We start from the raw sequence: 6,976 nt of genomic DNA, 5'->3' as shown, positions 1-6,976 counted from the left end.
GGTAGAGATTTCCACTATTGATCACATACAGATGTATCTAGATACATTTTAGAGTGTAGATTCGCTCATTTTGCTCCATATGTAGTCCATGGTGGAATCTATACAAAGACTTGTATTTAGGAACGGCGATAGTACTTATTAAAGAAGAATGGAAGAGGAACCTGCTAAAGAAGAGCAAGCAGATTTTGGATAATAAAATGTTCATTGCGCAGTGCCCACACATGATGAACCGGAGCGCATTAAGAAAGCAACTCCATGTTGTCTCTCTCTATATGTGGCTGATACGTCCATTTTGCATCATGCTTTTATATCAATATTTATTGCATTATGGGCTGTTATTACACATTATGTCACCATACTTATGCCTATTCTCTCTTATTTTACAAGGTTTACATGAAGAGGGAGAATGCCGGCAGCTGGAATTCTAGGCTGGAAAAGGAGCAAATATTAGAGACCTATTCTGCACATCTCCAGAAGTCCCGAAACTTAACGGGAGCACATTTCAGAATATATAAAAAATATTGGGCGAAAGAAGTACCAGAGGGGGCCACCCACCGTCCACGAGGGTGGGGGGCGCGCCCCCCTGCCTTGTGGGCCCCCTGGTGGCCCTCTGATGCCCATATTCTGCTATATGAGGTCTTTTGTCCGAGAAAAAATCGTAAGCTAGCTCACGGGATGAAACTCCGCCGCCACGAGGCGAAACCTTGGCGGAACCAATCTAGGGCTCCGGCGGAGCTGTTCTGCCGGGGAAACTTCCCTCCGGGAGGGGCAAATCATCACCATCATCATCACCAATGATCCTTTCATCGGGAGGGGGTCAATCTCCATCAACATCTTCACCAGCACCATCTCATCTCAAACCCTAGTTCATCTCTTGTATCCAATCTTTGTATCCAAACCTCAAATTGGTACCTGTGGGTTACTAGTAGTGTTGATTACTCCTTGTAGTTGATGCTAGTTGGTTTACTTGGTGGAAGATCATATGTTCAGATCGATTATGCATATCAATACCCCTCTGATTATGAACATGATTATGCTTTGTGAGTAGTTACGTTTGTTCCTGAGGACATGGGAGAAGTCTTGCTATAAGTAGTCATGTGAATTTGGTATTCGTTCAATATTTTGATGAGATGTATGTTGTCATCCCTCTAGTGGTGTCATGTGAACGTCGACTACATGACACTTCACCATTGTTTGGGCCTAGAGGGAGGCATTGGGAAGTAATAAGTAGATGATGGGTTGCTAGAGTGACAGAAGCTTAAACCCTAGTTTATGCGTTGCTTCATAAGTGGCTGATTTGGATCCATATGTTTCATGCTATGGTGAGGTTTACCTTAATACTTCTGTTGTAGTTGCGGATGCTTGCAATAGGGGTTAATCATAAGTGGGATGCTTGTACAAGTAAGGGCAGTACCCAAGCACCGGTCCACCCACATATCAAATTATCAAAGTACCGAACGCGAATCATATGAATGTGATGAAAACTAGCTTGACGATAATTCCCATGTGTCCTCGGGAGCGCTTTCCTTTATATAAGAGTTTGTACAGGCTTGTCCTTTTTTACTTTTACTACTTGCTACTCGTTACAAATTACCTTATAACAAAACTATCTGTTACCGATAATTTCAGCGCTTGTAGAGAATACCTTACTGAAAACTGCTTATCATTTCCTTTTGCTCCTCGTTGGGTTCGACACTCTTACTTATCAAAAAGGCTACGATAGATCCCCTATACTTGTGGGTCATCAGTGGTGCACGTGCTTTTTCAAAAGTAAAGTAGGAACATTAGCTGACCAATTAAATGTTATCTGTGTTAGTAATATCAGCATCTTATCAGATTCGTACTTGAGCAACAAGTTTGGAATTATGAGTGGTACGTTGTTTAGCTTGATGGATTCAGGAGCAGTGCTAAGCATGTACGATGATGGTACTTAATATAAAGGCATGTCTGCATGCAAGTCGCGTGACTTTTGTCATTTGGGCCAGTCGACCATTTCAGGCGGTTGGATGAAGATCCTACGTCTTCTAACCCTTCTTATTCCTCGTCTTTGATTCTTCCCATACAGAACACCGCACGGGCCACCGGCCGGACCACCGGCCCCCACCGCCTCTGTTCGTCCGCCACCCCCACCCCCCACCCCCGCCCCCACCCGCGTCGAGTCTTCTTCGTTCGGCGAGGCCCCACCACCGCCCCTCCCCCTCGCACAACCACCATCCCCACCCGAGCCCCTTCGTTGGCACCGGCGAACTCAAGGACACATTGTGTTTTGGCGCCCACCGTGTATGCATCCGGGTGAGAGGCGGTTATGTCACGTTTGAGTGAAATTACAAACCTACCCCTATCAAAACCTATAGAAATCGAGAAGATAGGCTTTGCGTTGCAGGGATAGGCAGTAGTAATTTCCATCCCGCAGATTTTGGTTTCGGGCGGTTACTGCGACTTTCCCTGCTTCGTTCAAATTTTGCCGAGTGCACGTTTACCGTGCCAAGTCAATTCGAATCCCGTTTGTATTCTATTTTTTTCCGGGTGGGATCCATTTTCAATTGGAATAAAATTCTATATACATAATTTTTTATATATACTTTCAAAAGCACAACACCCTTTATACATAAATATGGTTTACAAATGGCATGATCTCAGATTCATAAGGTTGTATCCATCAATTTGGATTTTCAAATATTTGAAACCACTTCATGTTGAAATCCAATGTATGCATTCCTCGCTTATTGTCTCCAATTAATGTGTGTTTCATGCGGGTTTTTTGTGCTTCTCAAACATGTATAATGTGTTTCACACACGCAACATATAGTGTAATCCCGTTTAGAAATTAATTGCATATAAACCATACATTGTTTCTAATTAAAGAATCTATGGATCACCAATATTGATAAACTATATAGCATTACATGTGTCCCCAAATTCAAATGAATATGCATGTTTGATACACCAATTTGCGTTATGATATTATCGATGTCGTGATCTCCAGTTTAAATATTTGAATCCCATTTAATCCAGATATTCGTCTCATATAACTATCACTCATGCTTATATAGGACTATCTCTCTAGACCTATATGTGTTCATCGTCTCTCGGGTATCTCTTGTGCTACCTGTATGTCGACAATGATCTTTTATCTTTGTAACACAGTGACGGTACTCTCTCCCTCGACCTTCATCACTCTATCTCTCTCTAAGTATATCTCGCTCCCTGCTATGTGTATCTAACTATGATTCTCCATGTGGAATCTCTTTCTCTCACACAAACACAAAATTTTATCTCCCGGGGTCTCATTTCTCTCTACTATTCCCCTGTGTGCCATTCGCACACCCCTCATACAGAGATGTCTTTCGCTCCTTAGGTATGAGAACCTACGACTCTTCCTCTTAAATATCTCTTTCCCACACACAAACAAAAACTCTGTCTCCTAGGGTCTCATATTTCTCCAATGTTCTCTTGTATGTCGCTCACACACACTCTCTCTCCCTAGAGATATCTTGCATTCCCTCATATGTCTCTGTAGCTATCACTCTCATTGTGAAATATCTTTCTCTCTCGCAGACACTAAACTCTGTCTCTCGGGATCTCATTTCTCTCCGACATTTGTTTGTATGTGAGTCACACGCACCCTGTCTTCATCTCTCTCACACTCACACACATAACTCAGCCTTCTGATCCACTTGACTCCTATCTATAACGCACACTAGCTAGCATCTTTATCTTTCTATTTATATGTTTCTCCATCAACCTTCTTTCATTTATAGGTTGATCTCTTTTGCACAATCGTGGTGCCTCACTCCCTCTGCTCGCCATAGATGCATGCTCCAACCCACACCACAATCTCTTAAAGACGAAAACACATGCTCAATTGTCGGGCCTTGTTCCCTGCATTCTCACATGCATGCATATTGTCATACCGATCATATCGCCATAGATCCATCTTATGACTTATGTCTTCTTTCTTTTATCTCGATCATGCGCGCTCGCACACACACACATCCAACGTATACATGTATACCTCTCACACATGCACGTTCAAGGTCTCTATGTCTCCATACATAGTTAATTACCCTCAGCCCTAACGCCACATCAAATCGTTCTATTTTTGTGTGAACATAACTTCCACCTGGATGGGTAAAACACACACTCACACTTAACAATCTCCTTCTAGCTACCCCCCTCTCACTCTTCCCCTATATCCCCGAAACCAATAAGACCATCCCTTCGTTTAATTCCCACCTACATGCACCATCGATATATAGTAGTCTTCCTCGGTGTCTCTCGAACAAACACGTTCTCTCGATGTCGACTCCTCTCACGCGCACACACCTTTTCTTCCCTCTCTACGGGCATTTTCTCTCTCGCACCCAATCGTTAGTGGCCTCTGCCATACACGTCACCTCTCTATGATGAAGCCATGCACACTTAAATTACATCCGCCACTGAGGACCCCGCGACACACGCATACAAACACACACCCACACACACTCCCCACACGCAAACACACACACACGCATGCACCCACCCACCCACCCACCCACACACATACACAAACACACACACACACACACTAAGACTCCATCACACACACACGCACACACACACACACACACACTAAGACTCCATCTCTCTCTCTCTCACACACACACAAACACACACACACTAAGACTCCATCTCACACACACATGCTCTAGGCGGAGCATTTGTTCCTACCACCCTTCATCCAACCTTACCCGTATGATAAACAATCACCTTAATTTACTTGTATAACATGGACACATTCCACTTTACTTTAGTAGTTAGCAAACTTATCATCTGTAACCTTATAAAAAACCGAGTTGGCAATGATGGTGTGCCTGCCATCTTGTAATATAGACCGTATGATCTATATATGATGGATAGAAAGCAAACTATGATAATTTTACAAAAGATACCCGCACCTCTCTCCACATCCTTATCTCCCACAACCTCATTGCTGAGCAATTAAAAAAGAAAGTCTCTGGAATAATCTAGCATGGTGGCCGCTACCGCCTGCCGGTGCCGTCCATCCCCATGCCTCTACCCATTCCGACCACCAGTCACCACCATGCTCCACTCCTCCTCACCTTATCTCTCATCTTTCATTTTTTCGACGACATTCTCGAGATACCAATTTTCTGATAAAATTCTTGAAATATCATTAGTTTTTACACATGGGATTACTCCTGCATGGGTAAATCACAACAGGTGTTTTGTAAAAAAATACATATTGATGTTCCGTGCAATGCACGAGCATCTTGCTTGTAATTATATAACGCAAATCACGAGCAGGAAGTGACATTTTTTTACACAACCACGTTAACATGGCCACGTAAATCACTAGCTAAAGTAAATACCATTATACTTATATCCCGATGCAAAAGGTTGACTACATGTCCAAAGAGTAGAGTCGCACACACGCACTCTCTCTCTCTCAGAATCTCTCACTCACACCAGTTACGTGACGCCCACTTAAGCAGACACGTATGTTACAATTTGTGCACCCACGAGTACACGTGATGCTGCACATTTATTTAAGCCGGACGGCGAACCCAAAAAGTAGCTGCATTCATTCCCCTCCCACCGCCTCTTCTCTGGTCGCCATTGCCCGGTAGCCATGGCCTGGCCGAAGGTAACAACATACGCCATACTCCCGCCGGAGCGGCGCTTTAATCTAGAAATTTTAGTGGTCATGCATGCATCTTTTTGTGCTAGCACTCCTATGTAAGGGTTGACCGGTCGCTTCCCGCGGACGTGCACGGGCGGTGGAAGAGGAAGGACAAGGGAAGCGGGCTGTGGAGTAATGTTTTTACCACAATTTCTTAGGAAACTGAGTGCAATAATTGAGTAGTTTTGGAAACTACCTGTACTACACCTGAAATGGTTCAAAACCTATACTCCCTTGCCAGCGTGCGCTTCCCGTGTGAAACGGTCAGTGTCTCCCTGGAGCGTTAATGCCGCATTAATGCCTGGACAGAGCGGAGGCGACCTCTCACCGACGCCGGCTTTGAAGCGGCGCGACGGCCAAGAGAGCACCGCTTCCCGGTGCACGCGACTGCTCCGCGTCAAGGCTGGCCATAGGCCCTTCTTGGATCCATGTGTTAGAGTTAGTTTCAGCTAGTTGGGGCTTAAATAGCCTGAAAGTATCCAAGCATGAGGGTTGAAATTGGAGCAAGTTGCACTGAACCCACCAAAAAAAACTATCCCACCCAAGAGGTGCTCACTTGAGATAGTTGTCATTGGGACCAGTGAAAAATCACTTTTCTCTCTCCATCAAGTGCATTTATTGTCAATCTAACCTTGTCACCCAAACACCTCTTTGGCTATAGTTAGTTCAGGGTTAGTCATGAGTTAGTCTAACCTCTAGCTAAGTTAGAGTATCCAAACAGGAGCAGTATAGGACATGCAAGTTGCTCAAAGCATACAATCAAATTCGTACGTGAAAGGATTTTTTATTTTTGAAAACGGAACGTGAAAGGAATTATTTTAGAATGCTCTTGGCATGTCGCTAACATGTGATGAGTTAACCGACCTCAATAGACGGCAAAAATGCTAGCCCGCCGCACTTTGAGAGAGACGAGGAGGGAGAAGCGATACGGGCTGCTGGATTACTAGAGATAGGTGTCGGACGGAAGCCAAGAAATATGGTGATATCATGGGTTAGCCATGTACTAGTATGATGTAACTACACTGGGCTGCCATGTTTCGCACTCTTCTAGTCCATTGTGGAGATGATTGGTTGATTTTATATTGCTGAATAATATAAAATATTATGAGTGCAGAAGCTCCACCACAAGGTTCCTTGCTCCTTCTAGGTCGTCGGGAATCTATGTTCTTCCACTCTATTTTTTACGTGAGCTTTGTTCATGCTTTTGCCAACACGCGAGACATCTAGCATCAAGGTGCACGTGTCATGCAAGGATCATTCCATCTATATGAAGAACACGTGGGACTGGAACTA

The sequence above is a fragment of the Triticum dicoccoides genome, chromosome 5A (assembly GCF_002162155.2).
Source record: "Triticum dicoccoides isolate Atlit2015 ecotype Zavitan chromosome 5A, WEW_v2.0, whole genome shotgun sequence".
Classification (NCBI taxonomy): domain Eukaryota; kingdom Viridiplantae; phylum Streptophyta; class Magnoliopsida; order Poales; family Poaceae; genus Triticum; species Triticum dicoccoides.
This window is presented reverse-complemented; position numbering follows the sequence as displayed.